This window comes from Gavia stellata, chromosome 13, assembly GCF_030936135.1.
Source record: "Gavia stellata isolate bGavSte3 chromosome 13, bGavSte3.hap2, whole genome shotgun sequence".
In the NCBI taxonomy this organism is placed as follows: Eukaryota; Metazoa; Chordata; class Aves; order Gaviiformes; family Gaviidae; genus Gavia; species Gavia stellata.
The window spans coordinates 767,138-792,343 of record NC_082606.1 but is presented as its reverse complement, the minus strand read 5'-3'; the positions used below and the strand labels follow the sequence as shown (position 1 = coordinate 792,343).

At 53.0% G+C, this 25,206-nt stretch overlaps 4 non-coding genes across 4 annotated transcripts; all 4 read right to left on the bottom strand.

The window, feature by feature from the left end:
• Nucleotides 1–16,567: 16,567 nt before the first annotated feature.
• On the bottom strand, nucleotides 16,568–16,639 carry TRNAQ-CUG (transfer RNA glutamine (anticodon CUG)). Its single transcript has one exon. It is a non-coding gene; the product is annotated as a tRNA-Gln (tRNA).
• Nucleotides 16,640–20,124: 3,485 nt separating this feature from the next.
• On the bottom strand, nucleotides 20,125–20,196 carry TRNAG-UCC (transfer RNA glycine (anticodon UCC)). The gene has a single exon. It is a non-coding gene; the product is annotated as a tRNA-Gly (tRNA).
• Nucleotides 20,197–21,714: 1,518 nt separating this feature from the next.
• On the bottom strand, nucleotides 21,715–21,786 carry TRNAM-CAU (transfer RNA methionine (anticodon CAU)). Its single transcript has one exon. It is a non-coding gene; the product is annotated as a tRNA-Met (tRNA).
• A 1,564-nt stretch (nucleotides 21,787–23,350) lies between these two features.
• On the bottom strand, nucleotides 23,351–23,432 carry TRNAS-AGA (transfer RNA serine (anticodon AGA)). The gene has a single exon. It is a non-coding gene; the product is annotated as a tRNA-Ser (tRNA).
• Nucleotides 23,433–25,206: the final 1,774 nt, after the last annotated feature.

Genomic DNA, 25,206 nt, shown 5'->3' with positions numbered 1-25,206 from the left:
TCTCTGCTCTTCCTTCCTTTCCTGTGCTCCCAGCCCTGGGACTGACATCAGTGCTCCTTCTCTTGCCCTGTGCCCACCAAACCTCTGCAGCTTTCCTGAGCACTGGCCCCTTCCCCCTGTCTTTTCCATTGTGCTTGATGGCTGCTCCCAGCTGAGGGGATCCAGCAGATGATCAGCAAATCACACAACAGCTGAGGTGGAGATTATGCAGTCCAAGCCTGGCTCAAAAGAGGGTCAAGGAGGTTCTTCATGGCTTTGTCTGGTTGGATGTTGGACATCTCCAATGGTGGAGGCTCTACAACCTCCCTGGGTAACTCTTTCATGTTTTGACCACCCTCACAAGGTTGTTGTGTGTGGGATTACTTGTATTTCCAACCCCATCCATTGCTGCTTGCTCTCTCCATTTCTCTGAGGTTTTTCTGTCTTTCTCTTGCCTACTTGCTTATTGTCTGGCATCAGTTTGGGGAGCTCCACCCACAACGGGCAGTGCACCATGCTTGGAGTTATACTTGCTGCCATGGGAGAGAGCATCAGGTGGCTAACTCAGGGAGGAAGAGAAGAAACCACCATAAGTCTCCAGCTATGCTGCACAAAGTCTTTAATGAGAAGGAGCAAATGCAGTGGCACAGAACAGAGACCAAGAAACACGTCTGCAGGATTCAGGGAGGCACAGAGAATGGCCCATTTCGCAAGGACAAGCTCCACACAAAGGGCTGGCTCTTTTCCCATTCTGCTCTACCTGGTGGCAATCCCAGCCCACCAAGAGCAGTCCCTAACTCCAGCACCCTCCCCCTGTCAGCAGGAGGTTCATTAAAACAGAAGAGAACGAGCCCTTTCTTGAGGAGCTCAGAGCAAAGCAGAGGCAGAGGAGCAATGGTGAGGTCTGCTGTAGAGCGAGGAGCAGGGGCCACAGGTCTCTCCTGCCAGGTGGGAAGAGGACACCCAGCCCATCTGCATGCCATGGCCATGCTCCTGCTGCAGGGTCCTCATTTTTTTTCCTGCTGCAAAGGGGATGATCCGCAGGCTTCAGCAGTTCAGACTGCAGTGGAGTGGAGGCAGACACAGCCCCGACCCCCCCAGACCAAGGGAGCCCCCAGAAGAGATGGGAACCCCACCGGCACTCAGGGAGCTCCCAACAGCAGCTGACAGAGAGGATCCCACGGCTGTGCTCTGAGGGAAAGAGGTGAGGATGGGGCCCGGCAGGGTCACCACCACCGGGGAGGCCTGGATGGCCACCGTGGAGTCAGCGCAGCGGGCGACACAGGGCTCACTGCAGCTGCTTGCAAGTGGGGTTGGGCCAGAGGCCCCGCAGGGGCGTGGGAGACAGGGTCTGAAGCAAGACATCTCTTGGTGAGGGAGGCCAACCTGAAACACAGAGCAGAGAGAACACAGACCCCAAAATCAGTCTGTCTTTCTTTTCCTCAGCTCTCTCTGAAGATCCACTTTGCTGCCCTCCATCTCCATTTCTAGCTCCATGTCCAGAGAGGGCCTGCAGCTGATCTTGCTAACACGCACAACAGGCGTGACATCTCACCTTAAGGCTAGATTTGAAGGACTAGGAGCAGAGCTGTGCCTAACTGGCTGCTGATTCCACCAGGACCTCCTTCTGCAGTTCCTTGTGCAATAGCACGGCTGAAGACTGATGAAAGGATCCCATCAGAAATAGGCCGGTTTGAATAGCTCGCTCAGAAATCACCTCTTAAAAAACCGCTCTGCCTACAGCTCCCATGGTATTCATTGTGCCCTCCACATTGCATAGCACAGGAAGGCTGACTCCCTTTTTGGATAGGACCCAGCGCAGTGGGTTTAAAGCACTTGTGGTAAGACTGATCATATCCCATCTCCAGAAAAAGCATTGCTGCTTGAAAGGTGGCACTGGATACACTTGGCCATTTGGTTAGAGACCATCTGCTGCAGGTGGAAATTCTACCAAGCAGATCTCCCTGCAGCTGAGCCCCACTGATCCCCTTCTTGCTTGACAGAACCCCACTCTTTCCAGCTGTTCCCAGCCACCTCCTCTAAAATGGAAAGAGGTGACAGCCCTGGAACATTGCCATTGCAGGGCCAAGCTGACGCAGCCCAAATATCAACCTGAGTAGCCACCATGACAGCAGTTCAGCCCACAGAGAGAGATGGAGCGGGCTCAGGCTTACCTCGTTCCTTGAGGAAAGGGAGGCAAGAGAGGAGGATGCAGAGCCTGGAGCAGCGCAGGCTTTTATGCTGTGCCCCAGAGCCCCGCAGCATCACAAACATTCCTTTCTCATGAAGCATTTAAACACCTGGCAGTTGCCGCTTGCTGAGGCCTCGCTGGTGATTAAGCCCTTGCCTCTTTCATCTGAAATGTTTTGCTCCCACTTATTACCACCTAGAATCACAGAATGGATCATAGAAGGGTTTTGGGTTAGGAGGGACCTTAAAGATCATCTAGTTCCTACCCGTCTGCATGGACAGGGATACCTTCCACTAGATCCAGTTGCTCAAAGCCCCATCCAACTTGGCCTTGAACACTTCTAGGGATGGGCATCCACAACTTCTCTGGACATCCTGTTCTAGTGTCTCACCACCCTCTTTCAGTCTAAAACCATTACCCCTCGTCCTATCACTACACTCGCTGATAAAAAGTCCCTTCCCATCTTTCCTGTAGGACCCCTTTAAGTACTGGAAGGCTGCTATAAGGTCTCCCGGGAGCCTCTCTTCTCTAGGCTAAACACCACCAACTCTCTCAGCCTATCCTCACAGAGGACGTGCCCAAGCCCCGTGATCATCTTCATGGTCCTCCTCTGGACTCGCTCCAACAGGTCCATGTCCATGTAATGTTGGGGGCCCTAGAGCTGAACACAGTACTCCAGGTGGGGTCTCACGAGGGTGGAGTAAAGGGGGAGAATCACCTCCCTCGACCTGCTAGCCACACTGCTTTTGATGTAGCCCAGGATATGATCGGCTTTCTGAGCTGCAAGAAGGCATTGTCGGCTCATATTCAGTTTTTCATCTACCAATACCCCCAAGTCCTTCTCCAGAGGCCTGCTCTCAATCCATTCATGTCCCAGCCTGTATCCATGTTTGGGATTTCCCTGGCCCAGGTGCAAGACCTTGCACTTGCCCCTGTTGAACTTAGTGAGGTTTGCACAGGCCTACCTCTGTAGCCTTTTCACGGTCCCTCAGAATGGCATCCCTTCCCTCTAGAGTATCCACCACACCACTCAGCTTGATGTCATCCACACACTTGCTGAGGTGGCACTCAATCCCACTGTCCATGTCCCTGACAAAAATGTTAAATATTACTGGTCCCAGTACAGACCCCTGAGGGACATCACTGGTCACTGGTCTCCACCCAGACATCAAGCCATTGTCCACAGCTCCTTGAGTGTGACCATGCAGCCAATACCTTATCCACCGCGTGGTCCACCTGCCAAATCCATATATCTCCCTTTTAGAGTCGAGGATATTGTGCGGGGACAGTATTTAATGCTTCGCACAAGTAGATGACATCAGTCGCTCTTCCCTTATCCACTGATGTTGTAACTCTGTCTTAGGAGGCCACTAAGATTTCAGGCACAATTTGTCCTTAGTGAAGCCATGTTGGCTGTCACCATTCACCTCTCTGTATTCCATGTCCGGTAGCATAGTTTCCAGGAGGATCTGCTCAATCATCTTGCTGGGCACAGAGGTGAAAATGACCGGCCTGTAGTTCCCCAGATCCTCCTTTTTTCACTTTTTAAAAATGGCGATTATGCTTCCCCTTTCCAGTCACTGGGAATGTCATCGGTCTGCCATGACTTTTCAAAAGTGACGGGTTTTGGCTTAGCAACTTCTCTGCCATTACTTCAGGACCCTCGGATGCATCTCCTCAGGTCCCATGGACTTGTGCACATTCAGGTTCTCTAGATGGTCTCAAACTTGTTCTTCTCCTATGGTGGGTGGTACTTCATTCTCCCAGTTCCTGCCTTTGGATTCTGTGAGTTGGGCAGCATGGCTAGAGTATGTGCCGGTGAAGACCAAGGCAAAAATCGTGTTGAGTACCTTTGCCTTCTCCATGTCAGTTGTAGCCAGGTCTCCCATTTCGCTCCTCAGGGGGGTGCAGTTTCTTTCATTTTCCTTTGTTGTCCTATGCACCTGAAGAAACCCTTCTTGTTATTTGTCACGTCCCCAGCCAAGGTCAGCTCCAGCTGTGCCTTGGCTTTCCTGATGCCCTCCTTGCACTCCCAGGCCATATCCCTCTAATCTCCCCAGGATGTGTATCCCTGCCTCCACTGCCTATGCATTTTGGTTTAGTTTGGCTCAGAGGTCTTGACTTCGCCAAGCTGGCAACCAGCCTCCCCTTCCTGAATTCTTGCATGTTGGGATTGAGAGCTTCTTACACCCCAAGAAAAAAGTCTTTAAATATCTCCCAGCCCTCATTTGCTCCTTTATCTCTGCAGGCAGTTTCCCAAGGGTTCCCACACAAAAGTTTGCCTTTCTGAGGTTTAGGGTCTTGACTCTTTTTTTTACCCATCCTGTACCCCTCAAGATTGAGAATTCCACCAGGGCATGATCACTGCTGCCCAGGCTATCTCCAAATTACCTCTCCCATAAGTTCTTCCACACTAGTAAAGGACAGGTCCAGCAGTACTTCTCCTCTGGTCGGCCTCTCCCTCACCTGTACTCGGAAGTTGTCCTCTGGGCACTCCAGTAGTTTCCTGGACTGCTTGCAGCTCGCTTTTCCAGCAGATGTCTGAGTGGTTGAGGTCCCCTATCAGGATCAGGGCCTGCAAGCGTGATGCTTCCTAACATCAAAATCATTCATCCATATCCCAGCTTCATAAGGCCAATTAACTGAGAGGTCTCAGGCTATTGTGCAGGGAGATTTAAGTGGGTTTGCATCACACGGATTGCCTTTGTCACATTGCCCTCTTCATGGTGAGCATGGCCACCAGTCATGGTGAAATTGAGCCATGAAGGACAGCTCAAGTCAGCTCCCAAGTGCTTTCAGTGTAGGCACTCAAGCTAACCCAAAGAGACATTTCTCCCCATGGGTCATCGTAGACACACAGGAAACTGGGGGTAAGTCCAGGCAGAAGGTCCAGACTGCAGAATCCCATACGGGAGAAGAGACGCACATCTCTAAGGTTGTGGCAAAGGTCAACGGCAAGGAAAGATTGTTGGGGCTGGAGGGTAGCCCACTTGCGAGCAGGAGTGATGGCCACGAGGACTTGTTTGCACTCAACAGGCCCTACCACAGCCTGGTTTTGTGATCAAAGAGATGCCTGCCTGCTTCCCTGAAAGAGACCTACTGCCAAATTGACATGTTTTGCTCATCAAGGTCATCCCAGAAACCAGAGGCCTGGATGGCCAGCCCTTGAGGAGAGGCGCAGGGCAGGGAGCCAAAAGCTCACGGCTCTTTTTCCTGGGTCAGAGTTGGGGTGGCCCATTCCATGCATTTCAAACTATAAATGGACATTGGATCAGCCTCCAAGAACACCTGGGAGTCATTGTGATGTGGAAGAGTTGAATAAAACCCTGAACTCTAGACAAACATGAGTCACCCTGCTGTGGACTTCAGTGGAGACGGTGCCCCAGCCTCAGGCATGCCAGGGATACCAGAGCTCATAGCCACAAAGCACCGCTTTCCTCAAGGGCATTTCCACACATTTTAGCACTGTTCCTGAAACAACTCCTGCTTCTGTGCAATCTTATGTTGCTGCTGCCTTCCAGGTCACTGCCTTTTGGTGGCTGCTCAATGGCTTGTGTGACTCAGTGCACCCCAGAAAAACAAAGTTTTGAAGGGACCTCTGGAGGTGCTCTGGGCCGATCCACTGCTCCGAGCAGACCAAAGTTCCCCAGTACCTCAGCAGACTCAGCAGGTACCTCCCCGGTCCTTGTCCTGTTGACATCTAAATACTGCCACTATCAGAGAAGTAAAGAAATTCTGTCAGCGTCTCTCAGGCAGCTCTTCCAGGGCTGCACCACATCCATTGTCACTTCTTTTCCTAAAAAGACAGCTGGCATTAGCCTTGTTGCAAATTGTGAGTGTTGCCTCTTGCCCTTTTGCAATGCACCTCTGAGGAGACTCTGGCTCTGTCCTTTCCATAACCTCCTGTAGCTGGTGGAAGGCAGCAGTTCCATCCCCTTCTCTTCCCCTTTCTCATCTCTACCAGGCTCCACAAAACTAGTGCCCTCGGCCTCAACCTGTACGTCATGTGCTCCAGCCCTTTCATTCTGCCTGGTCCTCTGCCAGTACCTCTCTCCATGAGAGATCATCACAGCCTAGAACTAGGTGGGTTTTAAATGCAGACGTTGGACTACTCATGTGAAAGCTGACTTTGAGCTATATTTTGTATGACTGCATCATTCTGTGTGTCTGTTGCTGTTTTAAATAAAACCCTTTGATTCACATAAACCCCGTGCAAATCATAATCAGAGCCTGAGACCTAATGTTCTCTTTGTGGCTGTTGTGCAAACGTTTCCGGCTCATTCGACAATCTCAAGCCCTGTCTGGGGGAAAGGACTGTGTGCAGCAAAGGGCCTTGTCAGCAATGCCTTTATTGTTGGCTTCCTTGTTAACTGGATTGAATGAAAGTTCATCAGGCTCTGCCACAGCATGTGTTTTTTGCCCACGAGCCGAGGGAATGGAGGAATCCATAAAAACAAAGAATAGACCAGAGGGTCAGGCAGGTCTCTTTCAAGTGACTTCTCCATGGGATTTCCATTGCCATGTCTCTCGAAGACTTGACCAGGGCCTCTCACTTCTTCAACCAGGGGTCTAGGCTCAGCTTGGGAGGTGAAGAGCCTGTTGGAAACAAGCACATCAACACATAGGATGGCGATCAAAGAGATGCCTGTGTCCTTCCCTGAAAGAGACCTACGCTCAAATGGACCTGTTTTGCTCAGCATGGTCATCCCAGAGGCCAGAGTCCTGGATGGCCTGACTTTGAGGAGAGGCTCAGGGCAGGGAGCCAAAAGCTCACGGCTCTTTTTCCTGGGTCAGAGTTGGGGTGGCCCATTCCACGTCTCTCAAACTACAAAGGGACATTGGATCAGTCTCCAAGAACACCTGGGAGTCATTGTGATGTGGAAGAGTTGGGAAAAACCCTGAACTCCAGGCAAACATGAGTCACCCTGCTGTGGCCTTCAGTGTACATAGCATCCTGGCCTCAGGCATGCCAGGCATAACAGAGCTCATAGCCTCGTTCCTCCCAAAGTGCTGCTTTCCTCAACGGTATTTCCACACATTTTAGCAGCATTCCTGGTGCTTCTATGCAATCCTGTGCTGCTGCTGCCTTCCAAGGCACTGGCTTTTGGTCCCTGCTTTGTGCTCGAATGACTCAATGCACCCCAGAATAATGATGGTTAGAAAGGGTCTCTGGAGGTCTTCTGGGCCTATCTCTTGCTCTGAGTAACGTGGTTGTTAGTGAGTAGTCAAGTACTGTGGTGAATGGGGTGAAATCCAGCTGGCGGCCGGTCACAAGCGGATTCCCCCAGGGCTCAGTTTTGGGACCGGTCTTATTTAATGTCTTTATTGATGATCTGGATGAGGGGATAGAGTGCACCCTCAGCAAGTTTGCAGACGACACCAAGTTGGGAGGGAGTGTTGATCTGCTTGAGGGTAGGAAGGCTCTGCAGAGGGATCTGGACAGGCTGGATCGATGGGCTGAGGCCAACCGGATGAAGTTCAATAAGGCCAAGTGCCGGGTTCTACACTTTGGCCACAACAACCCCAGGCAATGCTACAGGCTTGGGGACAGGTGGCTGGAAAGCTCCCCCGCAGAAAAGGACCTGGGGGTGTTGATTGACAGCCGGCTGAATATGAGCCAGCAGTGTGCCCAGGTGGCCAAGAAGGCCAACGGCATCCTGGCCTGTATCAGAAATGGTGTGGCCAGCAGGAGTAGGGAGGTGATCATGCCTCTGTACTCGGCTCTGGTGAGGCCGCACCTCGAGTACTGTGTTCAGTTTTGGGCCCCTCACTACAAGAAAGACATTGATGTGCTGGAGCGTGTCCAGAGAAGGGCGATGAAGCTGGTGAGGGGTCTGGAACACAAGTCTTATGAGGAGCGGCTGAGGGAGCTGAGGTTGTTTAGCCTGGAGAAGAGGAGGCTGAGGGGAGACCTTATCGCTCTCGTCAACTACCTGAAAGGAGGTTGCAGAGAGGTGGGTGTTGGTCTCTTCTCCCAAGTGACTAGTGACAGGACTAAAGGAAATGGCCTCAAGTTGCGCCAGGGGAGGTTCAGGCTAGATATTAGGAAAAAGTTCTTTACTGAGAGAGTAGTGAAACATTGGAATAGGCTGCCCAGGGAGGTGGTAGAGTCACCCTCCCTGGAGATATTCAAGGAGCGTGTGGATGTGGCATTGTGGGATGTGGCTTGATGGGCATGGTGCTGTGTGGTGATACTCAAGTTGTGTTGTACGTTAACATTTGAAGGATGTAGGAACTTCATGTAAAACCACATTCAGGGCGCCCCAAATTTGCAGGGACACCTCGTGCGCATGAATATGTATTTACTCTTGTAATTCCATACTTTGCATGCCAGCTTCTCTCCTCGGTTAGCACAGGCCAGCTGCGAATTTTTCTGACACAGGACTCTGCTCATTACCTGTTCCTTGCCTAAAATCCCCCTGGTGCAGCTACTGCTTCTGGTGTGTGACGATTGCTTTGGTGAATCCCCATGCCAGCTGGCCCAGAGTGGGTCATATCCCTGTTCCCCACGGCAAATCCCCCAGCAGCAATCTGTCACCTCCACATCTCTGATCGCTCTGATCGCAGGGAGCTGCCATTTGATTAAACACCCTGCCCAAGATGATTTCATACTGCTCTGTGATTGCCTGACAGCCATTTCTTGACCCCGTCATACCCACCTGCTCTCAGGCAGACCTGGGATTGGCTGTCAGGACCAGCCAACCCTACCCGTGTACCCAGAAACACGTCAGGCAAGGAAGCCCCCACTCACTGACTACAGGGAAGAGGTGACTTTTGACAGCGGCATTCCCCATGGGTTCTCACATTGCTTTGTGACTGCCTGACGGCCATTTTTGACACTGTCATGCCCACATGTTCTCAGATCTCCCTCTGATGGGCCGTACAGTTCCTTTGGACCAAGAAGTGTTTGGATACAAAATGATAGACTATTCAGTGGTATCCACTATGGAATGAAGACAAGCACCTAGCGCAAGCGATATTCCTGTGGACGGCCCATTGCTTGCAGAGCCACAGGTGACCTCTCAGTCAACATCCAAGCCATGTTGTGACTGCTAACTCATCAGGTGCTCCGGTAGCAGGGATTCACTTGCAGATATCCCTGCCATGTTCCTGCTGCCAGCTCATGAAGCACTCAGACAAGGAGGACTTCTGGAAGAGGCTCCTCTCAATTGTCTTTGAAAGGTTATGGCAAGTGGGAGAGGTTCCTGAGGCCTGGAAGAAAGTCAATGTCACTCCATCTTCCAGAAGGGCACAAAGGAGGAACTGGGGAACTGCAAGCTGGTCTGCCTCACCTTGATCCCTGGAAAGGAAAAGGAGCAACTCTTCCTGGAAACCTTTTCCAGTCAAAGGAAGAACAAGAAGTTGATTGGTATTTTCCATTGCACATTTCTGTGTGACTGAAGTCCCTTTTTTCTGTGTGTGTGTGTGTGTGATTCTGTGTGTGTGTGAGATGTTGGCTAGGAAATCTCAAGCAGCACTAGCCAGTGAGTAGAGCGGACTGGCATCAGGGACTGCCCAGGGTTGCAGCATGACACCGGACAAACAGGCCCTGGGCTCCAGGCATGCACGCTGCACAGATCTACTGTCAGGCGCAGGCTTCGGTGGACCTGCTGTTCAGTGGACGTGTGTGTGGGAATGATAGGGGGTCTGTGTCCAGCACTCAATTCTAGTCCAGAGCAGCCAGAAGGGAAGAAAAGGATCAGGCCATGTGTAGTTTTGTGTAGTGAGGAATGAAAGACAAATAAAACACCACCATTCCTCCCACTTTTACCAGGCTCAACTACAGTCCTTCACCGCAGACTACTCCAGCATGGGTTCTCTATGTGCTGCAGTTCTAAACAGGAAAATCTGTTTCAGCATGGGCTCATCCACACACTTCAGGCCTGTCAGGAAAATTCTTCACTGGCGTGGCTTCTCCACAGGTCACAGTCCCTTCAGGAGCATCCACCAGTTCCAGCATGGGTGCTGCAGATGCCACAAGCTTTGCAGATGGCTCAGTGTTGTGGAGGCAGCTGGAACCAGCTGTGTCTGGCACAGGGCAGCCCCTTACCTCTTCTCTCAGAGGCCACCCAGCAGCTCCCCCTCTGCCCTCCACTACCAACACCTAGCCACATATAGCCAATACAGTGCCCACTGGGAATACCTGCTCAGCCCTGCTCCTGGCTGGACCTGCAAGTGGGCACAGCAGCAGACTAGGACAGAGAAAGCCCCCAGGTGGTTGAGTCAATCTCATTGGTGTCTCCTGAGCTAGCACCAGCCTTGTCCTCCTCCCCAGCTGCAGATTCCTGGAGGTCCCCTCCTGTGGCTGGGAAGCTGGGGATTGAGCTGCCTGATGGGAAGGGAGAAAGACCTGTGTCCCCAGGACACCCACTGCCTTGTGGGGAGAGCTCTGTGCTGTGCTGTTCTCTGCCTGCTGCTCCACACCCACCAGTCTGCCTTGCTAAGGGGCACTTTGGGAGTGCTGGCTGCTAAGACAGCAATAGGAGAAAGAGGGTTGCTGTGGCAGAGAGAAAGGGCTGAGGGTGTGGGAGGGCCATGGCCATGGGTGCCCAGAGAGCTGGAGTCACAGCAGTGCAGGTTAACATTTGCTGTTAGGATGTAAGGGAGAGGCAGCGGCTGTGAGGAGTGGGGGGAAAAACAGTTAGCGGAGGATGGTTTCAATCCATCAGCCTCTGGGTTATGGGCCCAGCACGCTTCCGCTGCGCCACTCTGCTCTGCCCGTTGCTTTTATTGGAACGTCCCAGAGCCCTGCCTGATGCTCCCTGGCACTTCCAGCACCAGTGTCTGTGTTCATGCCTCTTTCCCTTTCTCTTACCAGCACCCATGACCAGACAGGAAAAATGTCTCCCTGGAAAGCTCAGTGGCAGTGGGCCTGGACTGGGTAGTGCAAGGGCCTTGCTTTGCCCTTCTCACCACATCTCCTGCCCATAGCCCTGGATGGGGACTGTCTCTTTGACCACTTGAGCTGGCTCCGCAGGCGCTGAAGGAACCCCAGGTAGCCATGTGGAGGAAAGCAGGGATGGTGGTAGTTGTGTTCTATTAGACCCCACTTTGCTTCTCAAATTTATCTGAGGGGGACTCCAAGGCTGCTGTGAACACTAGGGTGGGGACATTTCTGCAGGGAAGATGGTGGCCTTCCAGCAGCACCTCCAGCCTCCTGGGGATGTGTCAAGCCTTGAACAAAAACTACGACACCTTCCATGCAGGTTGTTGTTGTTGTGTAGAGGGGATGGCCTGGGAGAGTGCAAGAGATACATGGAAAGGACAAAGTGGAGCCTGGCTGAGGAAAAGTGAGGAGGGTGAAGGGAGAATAAATGGGAGGTGTGGATGACAACAGGAGGGAGTTTGTTTTGGTGCAACAGGTTTGTCTAGATCTTTTTGCCAGCACTGGCAAAACAGGCAATTTCCATCACCAGATGAAAGCAGCTCCAATTCCCTTTTGGCTCTGGAGCAGGAATATTTGGAAAATGACGTTGAGGAATTGGTGTGAGGAGGTGGTACATGTGGCAGTGCCTGCCTGCATGCAGAGCAAGGGTGGGAGGTGGTTGCAGTGAAGAGAGTGAGCACTAGGAGTGGCTTGAGGAAGTGTGTGTGTGTGGGGGGAGCTGGAAGGAGGAGGCCATCCAGTCTGTGAGGAGCAGGAGCAGGAGGCACTAGTGCCCCCGGGTGTGTTGGTGGTATAGTGGTGAGGATCCCACTTCTGTGCTCTGAGGGAAAGAGGTGAGGATGGAGCCTGGCAGGGTCACCACCACCGGGGAGACCTCGATGGCCACCGTTGAGTCAGTGCAGTGGGCGACACAGGGCTCACTGCAGCTGCTTGCAAGTGGGGTTGGGCCAGAGGCACCGCAGGGGCGTGGGAGACAGGGTCTGAAGCAAGACATCTCTTGGTGAGGGAGGCAAACCTGAAACTCAGAGCAGCGAGGTGGGCAGATCTCCTTGCAGCTGAGTCCCATTGATCACTATATTCCTGAAAGAGCACCCATCTTCCCAGCTCTCCCCAGCCACCCCCGGTATTTGGTGGTATGAAGTGGGAGCAAAATATTTCAGCTCAAAGAGGCAAGGGCTTAATCACCACCGAGGCTCAGAAAGGGAAAGAGGTCCGAGCCCTAGAACATTTCCATTGCAGGGCCAAGCTGAGGCAGCCCAAGTATCAACCTGAGTAGCCACCATGACAGCAGTTCAGCCCACAGAGAGAGATGGAGCGGACTGAGCTTACCTCGTTCCTTGAGGAAAGGGAGGCAAGAGAGGAGGATGCAGAGCCTGGAGCAGTGCAGGCTTTTATGCTGTGTTCCAGAGGCCTGCAGGGCCACAAACGTTCCTTGCTTATGAAGCTTCTAAACACGTAGTAGTTGCTGCTTGAAGAGGCTTCAGTGGTTATTAAGCCATTGCCACTTTCATCTGAAATGAAATACCATCAAACATTGAAACAATTCATCTGTGTCCCAGATTCATAATCCAATTAACTTGGAGGTCTCAGGCTGGTATGGAGGAAGATTTCAACTGGGTTTGTGTCATATGGACTGCCTTTGTCACATTGCCCTCTTCATGGTGAGCGTGGCATGGTCATGGTCAAATGGTCATGATCAAATTCAGCTATGAGGGGCACATCATATCAACTCTCAAGTGATTGCAGTGCAGATACTCAGGCTAAGCCTGTGGAACAATTCTCCCCATGGGTCATCATAGACACACAGGAGACTGTGGGTAAGATTAGGCAGAACGTTAAATGGCACAATCCCATACAGGAAAATTGCCCGTAAACCATCGTAGGGACGCAGGAGACGATGGTAGAGGAGACTCATTTCTCCAGGGATGTGGCAAAGCCCAATGGTAAGGAAAGACTGTTGTGGGCTGGAGGGAAGACCCTGTGGGTAGGAATGATGGCCACGAGGACCTTGCTTACACTCATCAGGCTCTACCACAGCCTGGTTTTGTGATCAAAGAGATGCCTGTGACTGTCCCGAAAGAGACCCACAATCAAATTGACCAGTTTTACTTAGCGAGTTCACCCCAGAGGCCAGATGCCTGGATGGCCTGCTTTTGAGGACAGGCTCAGGGCAGGGATCCAAAAGCTCATGGCTCTTTTTCCTGGGTCAGAGTTGGAATGGGGTGGCCCATTCCATGCCTTTCAAACTACAAAGGGACGTTGGATCAGGCTCCTAGGGTACCTGGGCATCATCGTCATGTGGAAGAGTTAGGAAAAACCCTGAACTCCAGGCAAACATGAGTCACCCTGCTGTGGACTTGAGTGTACATGGTTTCCTGGCCTCAGGAGTGGCAGGGATAAAAAAGCTCATAGCCTCATGAAACAACTGGTGCTTCTATGCATTGGCTTTTGGTCAGTGCTTAAGGGCTCGAATGACTCAACGCACCCCAGAATAATGAAGGTTAGAAGGGACCTCTGGAGGTCCTCTGGGCCAATTTTCTGCTCTGAGCAGACCAAACTTCCCAGTTACCTCAGGAAGCTCTAGGACTTGTGCTGTTGACTTCTGAACACTGCCACTGTCAGAGGGGTCACTGTCTCTTGGGCAGCTCTTCCAGGGCTGCACCATGTCCCCTATCACTTCTTGTCCCACAAAGACAGCTGGCATTTCCCTTGTCACAGCTTGTTAGTGTTGACCTTGTGCTTTCACAGAGCACCGCTCCGAAGAATCTGGCTCCATCCTTACCACAACCTCCTGTAGCTGTTGGGAGACTGCAGTTCCCTCACTTGCTTGGAATTTTCGTCTCATTGGCCCATCTGCTACTCAGGTACCAGTGAGCTTGCAATCAGCATCCAAGCCACGTGCCTCCTTCTGTCCTACCAGGGATTCAGGCACAAGTGACCTCAGAAGCACGTTGCATTTCCGTGAGCCTACTCTGGCCCATCAGCTGCAGAGACAGAAGTGACCGTAAAATCAAAATACAAACCACGCGCCTGCTGCTGGCCCAGCAGGGAATGAGGTAGAAGGGAACTCACAAGCACATAGCCCAAACTGTGCATGCTGCTGCTTATCAGGAACACAAGCACCTAGCACAAGCCATGTTCCTGCAGATGGTTTATTGCCTGTGCAGCCAGTCGTGACCTCACAGTCAACATCCAAGCCATATTCTGGCTTCTGTCCAGTCAGGTACTCAGGTTGCAGAGACCTAAGTTGCTTATCGATGTTTGGTGGTATGAAGTGGGAGCAAAATATTTAAGTTGAAAGAGGCAAGGGCTTAATCACCAGAGAGGCTCAGCAAGCGGCAACTGCTAGGTGTTTAAATGCTTCATGAGAAAGGAATGTTTTGCACCCTACGGGGCTCTGGGACACAGCATAAAAGCCTGCACTGCTCAAGGTTCTGCAACCTTCTTTCTTGCCTCTCTTTGCTTGAGGAACGAGGTAAGGCTGAGTCCACTCCATCTTTCCCTGTGGGCTAAACAACTGTCACAGTGGCTACTCAGGTTGATACTTGGGCTGCCTCAGCTTGGCCCTTCAAATGTTCTAGGGCTGGGACCTCTTTCCTTTTCGACAGGGAGTGGCTGGGGAGAGCTGGGAAGAGGTGGGTTCTGTCAAGCAGAAGGGGATCAGTGGGGCTCAGCTGCAGGGAGGTCTGCTTGCCAAAATTTCCACCTGCAGTAAATGGTCTCTCCTAAATAAACAAGTGTACCCAGTGCCTTCTTCAGTGCAGCAATATTTCTTTTAGAGATGGTGTTTCATCGGTCTTTCCACAGGTGCTCTATACACACTGTGCTGGGTCCTATTTGAAAAGTGGGTCAGCATTCCTGTGCTGTGCAATTCGGAGGCCATGAAGAGGCCTGTGTTTTTACACAGTGTCACACCTATTGTGCATGTCAGCAAGATCAGCTGCAGGCACTTTCTGGATGTGGAGCTAGAACTGGGAATGGAGGACAGCAAAGAGTGCCTCAAACAGATCTGAGAAACAGAAAGACAGGCTGACATTGGGGTTGGTGTTTCCTCTCTGCTCCATGTTTCAGGTTTGCCTCCCTCACCAAGAGATGTCTTGCTTCAGACCCTGTCTCCCACGCCCCTGCGGTGCCTCTGGCCCAACCCCACTTGCAAGCAGCTGCAGTGAGCCCTGTGTCGCCCGCTGCGCTGACTCGACGGTGGCCATCGAGGCCTCCCCGGTAGTGGTGACCCTGCCGGGCCCCATCCTCACCTCTTTCCCTCAGAGCACAGCCGTGGGATCCTCTCTGTCAGCTGCTGTTGGGAGCTCCCTGAGTGCCGGGGGGGTTCCCATCTCTTCTGGGGGCTCCCTTGGTCTGGGGGGGTCGGGGCTGTGTCTGCCTCCACTCCACTGCAGTCTGAACTGCTGAAGCTGGTGAATCATCCCCTTTGCAGCAGGAAGGAAGACGAGGACTCTGCAGAAGGAGCATGGCCATGGCTTGCAGACGGGCTGGGTATCCTCATCCCATGTGGCAGGAGGGACCTGCGCCCACTGCTCCTCGCTGCACAGCAGGCCTCACCATCCCTCCTCTGCCTCTGCTTTGCTCTGAGCTCCTTGAGAAAGGGCTCGTTCTCTTCTGCTTTGATGAACCTCCTGCTGACAGGGGGAGGGTGCTGGAGTTAGGGACTGCTCTTGGTGGGCTGGGATTGCCACCAGGGAGAGCAGAATGGGAAAAAGCATTTTGGTGTGAACCCCGCAGACGTGTTTCTTGGTCTCTCTTCTGTGCCACTGCATTTGCTCCTTCTCATTAAAGACTTTGTGCAGCATAGCTGGAGACTTGTGGTGGTTTGTTCTCTTCCCCCCTGAGTTGGCCAACGCCTCTGCAAGGAAGTGCGAGAACCTGTGTAAATCACTGCCCATGGCAGTGATTGTTTCCCCTAGCATTGGGCATTGCCAGTTGTGGGTGGAACTCTATGAACTGATACCAGAGCACCAAAAATTAGCAAGCAGCCAAGAGAAATACAGAAAAGCCTCAGAGAAATGGATAGAGCAAGTAACAATGGACAGGGGTGGAAATACACATAATGCCACACACAGTAGTCCTGTTTTACTGTTTTACTGTGAGGGTGGTGAAACATAGGGAACGGTTCCCCAGGGAGTCTTGTGGAGTCGCCATCGTTGAATGGATGTCCAACATCCAACCAGACAAGGCCATGAACAGCCTCCTCTACTTGACCCTGCTTTGAGCCGGGCTTGGACTGCATCATCTCCATCACAACATCTGTTGTGTGATTTGGTGAGCCACTGCTGGATGTCCTCATCCAGGAGCAGCCATCAAGAACAAGGGAGCAGAAAGGGGCCAGGGGCCAGTACTCAGGTGTGGTGGGCACAGGGCAGGAGAAGGGACACTGATGTCAGTCCCAGGGCTGGGAGTATGGGAAAGAAGGAAGATCACGAGTGACGCAACAGCAAGGCAAGGGGATAATGTGTAAGCACAACGAGGAAAGCTCCGAGGGAGCTAGAAGCTTGAGGTCCCATTGAGATTTGAACTCAGATGGCTGGATTCAGAGTCCAGAGTGCTCACCATTACACCACGGGACCTCCTGGACACCTGCTCTCTTTTCCCTGCGGCCACCCTCGCTGAGCCACATGCTCCTGGCTGAGCCTGCCAGTGTCTCCATCTCCCTGGCCATCACCAAGCGCAGCCTTCCTCCAGGGCCACTGGGCCCTCTAGTCACAGGGCCTTTTAAGGGAGCGGTAGACCCCTTTGTTCAAGCCTGCCATGCCCTCTCTTACAAGACCCAGGCTGTGAGAATCTTGCTTTCTCCTGATTAGATCTGGTTATGGAGTTTCCAGCAGAACCTCTTCAACGTTGCACCTCACAGAGTACATTCATGGCCCAGCAGTCAGTGGTTTGATGCTTGCACATGCGGTCTCTGCTGCTGCTTCCTTTTACCCCTGTGTTGGACAGCCTGTCACTCTGCCTGGGTAAGTTATTGCCTCTCCTGTTTCTCACCTTGTAGCTCATACTAAGCAGCCATTAGCCAGATATCCTTGTAGTCCTAGCTGAGCTCCTGACCTTGCCGAATAAGACGACCCAGAGAGAGGGCAGGGGATGAGGTTCAACAGAGGGAAGAGCTGGCAGGAGGACCCAAAGCAGCTTGTGCTGGGTTTCACAAGCTGGACTGCCTTCCCCTGCTAAGATAGTCCTGGCTGACATGAAACCCTGGTCCTTTCTTCTAGCACATGCTTGCCCCTTCTGCCCCAGCGTGGCCTCTCCCTCAGTGAGAACGCTGTTTTCTCTCCAAGGCTGCTCCAGACTCAGGTACATTTCACTGTGAGCCTGATTGAGCTTTCCCTCATACCCTGGGACCACCACACTGCCTGCTCAAGAAGGATCCATGCACAGAGCAGGCAAAAGTTGCAATAGTGCTATCCTCCTTCTGCCAAGGTTTGAGTCAGTGTATTGTGAGCAAGGCCCTTCCTCCCAGCAGTCAGACAGGAGGAAACACATGCGGGGACACTCAAACCGATTTCAAACTTACCCCGGGACACTGAGGACACAGCCTCCTGGTGCCTTTGGACTGCTTGAAGCACTGGTCTGGCATCCGGTACTTCTGAACCCACAGGACAGGCCGCGCTGTCATCCCCAAGCCTAAGATACCAAACAGCAGGTTACATTCCGAGAGGGCATGAGAAACACCCAGTCACTGAAGAAGGGTTAAATCTCTACAGATTCACAACTCTGAAAGCATGTCCCGGAGAAGCAGCATTGCTGATGGCTTTTCTCCTCAATCCCTGGGATCCGCAGGCCCGAGCAGGGTGGGAGGAGTGTTTGGGAACAGCAAGAGCAGGGACCAATCTCTGAAGGTCTTGCAAAGAGCTGGAGGGACCCCCACCTCTGGGGGCTGGAGCACAGGGAAAGGGACAGCCCTTTCCCATGCAGATGCTGTGCCACTGCAGAAGGAGGGATGTCCCTTCTAGGGCTGAGACAGTGTTTCTCCAAGCAATGGAGGGTGTTCCTGGGGCTCTGCTAGTCTCACCCAGCACTCAGGCAGAAAGGATTCTGGGCGAGTGGGTTGTGTGGGCCAGCGCAGGCAGCTTCCTTGCTCAGGGCACTTTGTCCTTGGTTTCCTTCCTGGCAGCACTGCCTGCTGGGGTTGCCGTGGTCCCCAGCCTATTTGCTTCCCCAAGGTCATGGCAAATGACCACTGTAGCCTCAAATGCTGCTCCTCCCTGGGGGACACTGCGGGGAGGAACTGGAGGGAGTCTCTTCTCCCAAGTGACTAGTGACAGGACTAGAGGAAATGGCCTCAAGTTGCGCCAGGGGAGGTTCAGGCTAGATATTAGGAAAAAGTTCTTTACTGAGAGAGTAGTGAAACATTGAAATAGGCTGCCCAGGGAGGTGGTAGAGTCACCCTCCCTGGAGGTATTCAAGGAGCGTGTGGATGTGGCATTGTGGGATGTAGCTTGATGGACATGGTGCTGTGTGGTGTTGGGTGGGTTGTGGCTTGTTGTTGTTGTTGTGTGGCGTGGGTTTTGTGGTTTTTCTTTTTGTCGTTTTTTTTTGTTTTGTTTTTTTTTTTTTGTTTGTTTTGTTTTTGTTTTTTGTTTTGTTTTTTTTTTTTTTTCAGGTTGGACACGATGATCTTACAGGTCTTTTCCAACCGTACTGATTCTGTGATTCTGTGATTCTGTGATTCTGTGAGGACACTTTGTGCCCCCCTTACAAGCTTCAGTGGTCAGCCAGAGATCACCCAAAGCTCCCCAGCACCTGGGAGCTGCAGCTCAGGCTAGGCTGACCCACACAGGATGCCACGTCACTCCTGGGTCGTGCACTGCTGAAGTCTTTCTGGCTGAGGACAGGCCTCGGCAAGCCAGAGAGCCACCTTCACACAGGGGAAGCGCCCTCACCTTCTCTTGAACCCACACCTCCCAGGGAGACTGCAACCTGAATAGAGCACCTTAGACTGCTCCATCTAATGCTTCTGCTAATGCGGCCTCTGCTGCTCCTCCCTTAGCGACTGCCAGAGGCAGCCCAGCTCAGCCAGCCTCCTCCTGGCACTGCTGCAGGGGGAGCTGGCTCCTGGGAGAACTCTTGCCCTGCTCCCACCAAGGGCCGCTGGCAGCTGACCGCAGCTCCTACACGCACTTCAGACCACACAGTACCCAGCACAGGGGCAGCATCTCACAAGGCCAAGGCAGTCCTTCATGCGAGCAAGCAAAGGAACCGTCAGCAAATTATGGTTCTGCATATGCCAACATCTGGACAAGGGGCTCCAGGCACACGTCTGCCTTTCCCATGACTTCCTCCATTCCCTCCAGAGCCTCAGGAGATGGGAAGACAAACACTTGGCCTGCAGTGCTGCCTTGTGGATGGCTCCTGGGGCAACAAGGGTGCTTCCTTCTTCCCTGCTCGGGACCGGGAAGGCTGGGCAAGGAGGGCTCTGCCACACCAGCCCCTGGGGGAATGCTGTGCCTGTCTCAAGGAGTCAGTGTGTGGGAAAGGGGCTGGAGAGTCAAGGCAAAAGGACAGGAGATGCAAGACCAAGTGCTGAGCAATGACTGAGCTCCAGTTCCTGTGGGGAAGAGGCTCACTTACTGCCCATGGTGCAGAGGAAGGAGGGCACAGCTGGGCCTTGTTGCTTCATGGAAGGAGCTAGACTGAAAGGCATCTCAGGAGGTCACTAGTCCAAATGCCTACTCAAAGCAGGGCTAGCCCCAAAGCTAGAGCAAGTGGCTCAGTGCCTGAGCCCCATTGAAACTTGAGTGTGATACCCAGGCATGGAGAAACCCAAAGTTCTCTGGGCACCTGCTCCAGAGCTTCAGCGCTCCCTGAGAATCTCTGACTGGTCCAAAGCAGCCCCCTCAGTCTGCTTTTGCCAAGGCGTGGGCCTTGCTAAAAGCCAGGGCTGTGTGTGCTTGGCTGGGAGGTGCCCAGAGCCCTGGCCATGAGGCAAAGCTGCAGGGGGAGTCCAGGGGAGTGGCTGGACTGCCCTGTGGGACCTGAACTTACTGATAGAAGCTGGGTTTTTGGAGCAGGAGAGGCAAGGGGCTTGTGGAGCCAGGCTGAAGAAAATTCTCTCTGCGTTGGCCAGGAATTGAACCCGGGTCAACTGCTTGGAAGGCAGCTATGCTCACCACTATACCACCAACGCACCTGTGGGCATTGCTGCCTCCTGCTCCTGCTCCTCCCAGACTGGCTGGCCTCCTCCTTCCAGACCCCTGCACACGTAAATGACCTCAGCTGCTAGGCTGTGTGTGTTTTCTGTGTGGGTAAGACATTGGCTAGGCAATCCCAAGCTGCAATAGCTGCCGACTAGGGGAGATCTGTATCAGGTTTGGAGCAGGACGCTGGACAAACCAGGACTGAGCTGCAGGCATGGACTCTGCACAGGCCTATGGTACAGCCCAGGGTTCGGGGGAACTGCTGGGTGCATGTGGGAGGGAAGGGGTCTGTGTCCAGCACTGGTCTCCAGCCCTAAGCAGCTAGAGGGAAAGAAAAGGATAGGGTTGTCTGTCTTGATTCATGCCTGTGTGAGTGCTGGCGGTGCTTCTGTGGGTGCTGGTAATGGTGCCGCTCCCCATCTTCGTTCATACCTGTGCTGGCTGTGCATGTACTGTGCAAGTCTATGTGTGTTTTTGGTGTATGTATCTGTGGTGGTATTAGCAGAGCCAAATACCCACCCAGCTGCCCACTCCTTTCTCCACATTCAGTGCACTGAAAACAGGATGAGAAAACTCATGGGTCAAGATAACTGTTGTGGGCAGTGTTTGGCTTGCCTTGGGGAAAAAATAATTTTTTGCTAATTGAAACAGATTCACATTGTAAGAAACAAAAAGACAAACATAAACCACCGCCTTTCCTCTGCCCTGTCCCAGGCTCAACTTTACACCTTCACACTGGTCTCCTCTACCTGCCCAAGCGGGATGCATCTTTCATCTGCTCTTTCCCACTTTTTTTGTTTTTTCTTCCTCTCTCTGCTGTTTTCTGTCCTTTCTGGAATATGTTTTCACAGAGGGGCCACAAACTTTGCTGCTGGCTCAGCTGTGTCGTGCAGTGGGACCACTGTGGAGCTGGAACGAGCTGTGTCCCACACAGGGCAGCCCCTCTACCTCGTCTCACAGAGGTCACGCTGCAACAACCCCTAACCCTTCCACTACCGAATCCTAGCCACATATAGTCAAAAAAGTGCCCATTGGAAATACCTGCTCAGCCCTGCTCCTGGCTGGACCCACAAGTGGGCAAGGCAGCAAACAGACTAGGATGGAGACAAAGCCCAGATGGTCAAGTTGATCGCATTAGTGTTTCCCAAAGTAGCACCAGCCTTGTCCTCCTCCCCACCTACAGATTCCTGGAGGTCCCCTCCTGTGGCTGGCAAGTTGGATTGAACTGCCTCGTGGGAAGGGAGAAAGACCTGTGTCCCCAGGACACCCACTGCCTTGTGGGGAGAGCTCTGCCTGCTGCTCCACACCCACCAGTCTGCCTTGCTGAGGGTCACTTTGGGAGTGCTGGCTGCTAAGGCAGCAATAGGAGAAAGCAGGGGGGCAGTGGCAGAGAGAAGGGGCTGAGAGAAGAGGAGGGCCACGTGCAAGGGTGCCCAGAGAGCTAGAGCAGGGCATGTTCAACCTTGCTGGGAGAGGCAGCAGCTGTCAGGAGCAGGGGAAAAAGGAATTAGCAGAGGATGGTTTCGATCCATCAACCTCTGGGTTATGGGCCCAGCACGCTTCCGCTGCGCCACTCTGCTCCCCCCAGCACTTTAGCTGGGACCTCCCAGAGCCCTGCCTGATGCTCCCTGGCACTGCCAGCACTCATGCCACCTTCACTTCGTCTATCCCGTGCCCTCAGCGGGACAAGAACATTGTCTCCCTGTCTCCTCCTGCTTTGGGTCAGTGGTGAGTAGCACAAGGGCCTTGCTTTGCCCTTCTCCCCACATCTCCGGCCCATAGCCCTGGATGGGGATTTTCTCTTTGACCACCCAAGCTGGCTCTGCAGGTGGTCTGCTGTCCAGTGAGCTGATGAGGGCTGCAACCCTGCCCAGAAATGCAGCTCCCAGGGGCCTGCAGGTCTGTGCTCAGCATAAAAGTCAGATCTTTGCTGGCTGAGGAGGGAGACAAGGACGCTGTAACATAGAATTACCAAGGCAAATAATTCTGGTATAGCAATGCACATAGTGGTTCCCCAGCCTAATGCACGGAGGACCCCAATATAGAGGAAATCAGGGTTTATATATGTTTACAATACAGTTGTGTCGCCGAAAGATATTACTCATGTTACTATTGCTCACAAAATCAGTATGTGCTTCTTCCGGGCAGGTGGTGCAGATGTATGATCAGGGGGGTCTTAATCTTCATTGTTCTAAGCTAACATCCCATTCAGGTGGAGGGGTTTCATACTAGATTCAGGTCGATTGCTGTTCTGGGCATGGTTATATAGCTGGAGTTTTCTTTGAAAGACAAATCTCGGGTTGTTTTATAGTCCATATGGGTTGTTCTCAGCCAGTGAGAGCCGGTTTAGGTTTGGTCTTCAGGTCACATTGACCCTGAGGTAAAAGGTGTTAGTCCTAGGCAGTGTTCATTTTTCTAAGCAAGTTGCATAGCTGTTAGCACCTTGCCTTTCACACCAGCTGTGAAGGCCTTGCCCTGCCCTTGCTGTGCTGTGCTCCCCAACAGCTCCCAGCTTGTCGTCCTTCCTGGAGCAGCCCTGCCCTTGCTGCTTCCTGACAGCCAAGGGCTGCTCCTGCCACCATGCAGTGTGCCAGGGAGTCAGAGAAACCCCAACCCCTCCTCTCCCTGCCTGGTATGGATCCTGCCCTGCCCAATACTGCTGGGGGTGGAGGTGGCTCCCAGCCACCCCAGGGCAGGGCTGGATGAGCTGGACTGCCTGGTGCCCTGTCTTAAATGCTGCAAGGCATCCCAGGAAGGCTCTGGGCAGTCTGAGCTTTTAGAGCCTCTTGGTGAGGCTCTTCCTGCCACTTGCCTGCGGCTCCTGTTTCAGGTGTAGGGAAGACAGCTGCTGGGGCTGTGCTGCTTGGGAAGTCAGGGGAGATCAGGCTCAACAGCCAACAAGAGTGGACCTCTTTTCATGGCTTATACTCAGCACCTGTCCATTCTCTTCCCCATCCACCCAGGAATTTCCCATCCACCCAGGAATTTCCCATTCATCCAGGAATTTCGGAGGTGGGGGGGTAGAGGACAATTGCTCTAGGCAAAAGTGTTTCATTGTCTCCCTGGGCAGCAGGCACAGTGTGGAGCTGAGTCCCAGGGCTGCAGCCTGGTCAATTTTAGGGAGCCCAAAAGGAGACTGCACCCCGTAGTTGGCAGGATTCAAACCTGCGCGGGGAAACCCCAATGGATTTCTAGTCCATCGCCTTCACCACTCGGCCACAACTACCTGCTCCAGCCCTCTCTGCCCTGCTGCTCACATGCCCTCTGCAATGACACCTGGCTCCCTGGGAGTTTCAGGGCCAGGCTTCACTCGAAGCTCTGCAGCTGGGACCTTCATGGAGCATGACAGCCACATGGAGCCAGGTTGCCAGAGGCCTTGACAGGTGGAACCCCAGGGACTACAGTTCAAGCTCCCAGTGCCTTTTCCTCAGCCAGGCATCTGGGATATCCTGCCACAGGGCATGGTTTCACTTCCCAGCTTCCTTGGGGCTGCTCTTGTTTAATATCTTTATTGATGATCTAGATGAGGGGATCGAGTGCTCCCTCAGCAAGTTTGCAGATGACACCAAGTTGGGTGGGAGTGTCGATCTGCTTGAGGGTAGGAAGTCTCTGCAGAGGGATCTGGACTGGCTGGATCGATGGGCCGAGGCCAATTGTATGAGGTTCAACAAGGCCAAATGCTGGGTCCTGCACTTTGGTCACAACAACCCCATGCAGTGCTACAGGCTTGGGGGCGAGTGGATGGAAAGCTCCCCTGCAGAAAAGGACCTTGGGGGGTTGATTGACAGCTGGCTGAAGATGAGCCAGCAGTGTGCCCAGGTGGCCAAGAAGGCCAATGGCATCGTGGCATGTGTTCAGAAATAGTGTGGCCAGCAGGAGTAGGGAGGTGATCGTGCCCCTGTAGTCAGCGCTGGTGAGGCCCCACCTCGAATCCTGTGTTCAGTTTTGGGCCCTGCACTCCAAGAAGGACATTGAGGTGCTGGAGTGTGTCCAGGGAAGAGCGACAAAGCTGGTGAGGGGTCTGGAGCACAAGTCTGATGAGGAGCAGCTGAGAGAGCTGGGGTTGTTCAGTCTGCAGAAGAGGAGGCTGAGGGGAGACCTTCTCGCTCTCGGCAATTACCTGAAAGGGGGTTGCAGAGAGGTGGGTGTTGGTCTCTTCTCCCAAGTGACTAGCGACAGGACAAGTGGAAAAGGCCTCAGGTTGCTGCAGGGGAGGTTCAGGCCAGATATTAGGAAAAATTTCTTTACTGAGAGAGTGGTGAAACACTGGAACAGGCTGCTCAGGGAAGTGGTGGAGTCAGCATCACTGGAGGTGTTCAAGGAACGTGTGGACATGGCAGTGTGGGAAATGGTTTAGTTGGCATGGTGATGTTGGTTGATAGGAAGCTGAAGGAAACCCCAGGCAGCCGTGTGGAGGAAAGGAGGGATTGTGGTAGTTGTGGTCTATTAGACCCCACCTTGCATGCTTTAGCGGGCATGGTGGTGTTGGTTGATGGTTGGACTTTGATGATCAACAGGTCTTTTCCAACCTTAGTGATTCTGTGGTACTGTGACTACAGCTGCAGCTCCTAGTGTCTTGTCCTCAGTCTGGCATCTGGGATATCCTGCCACAGGGGATAGTTTAACTCCCCAGCTGGCGTCTCGGCTGCTGCCAGGAAAGAAGGGAAGGCAGCTGTGTGGAGACAACCAGGGCTGGTGGCAGTTGTGGGGTGGGATATTAGACCCTGCTTTGCTTCTCAAATTTATCTGAGGGGGACTCCAAGGCTGCTGTGAGCACTAGGGTGGGGACATTCCTGCAGGGAATATGGTGAACTCCTGGCAGCACCTCCAGCCTCCTGGGGACATAGGATGGTGTCAACCCTTGAACAAAGACCATGACTGCCCTGCAGGTCATTGCTTTTTAAGAGGATTGGTTTGTGAGAGTGGGAGAGATCTATGGAAAGGGCAAGGTGGAGCCTGGCTGAGGAGAAGTGAGGAGGGGCAAAGGAAAATAAATGGGA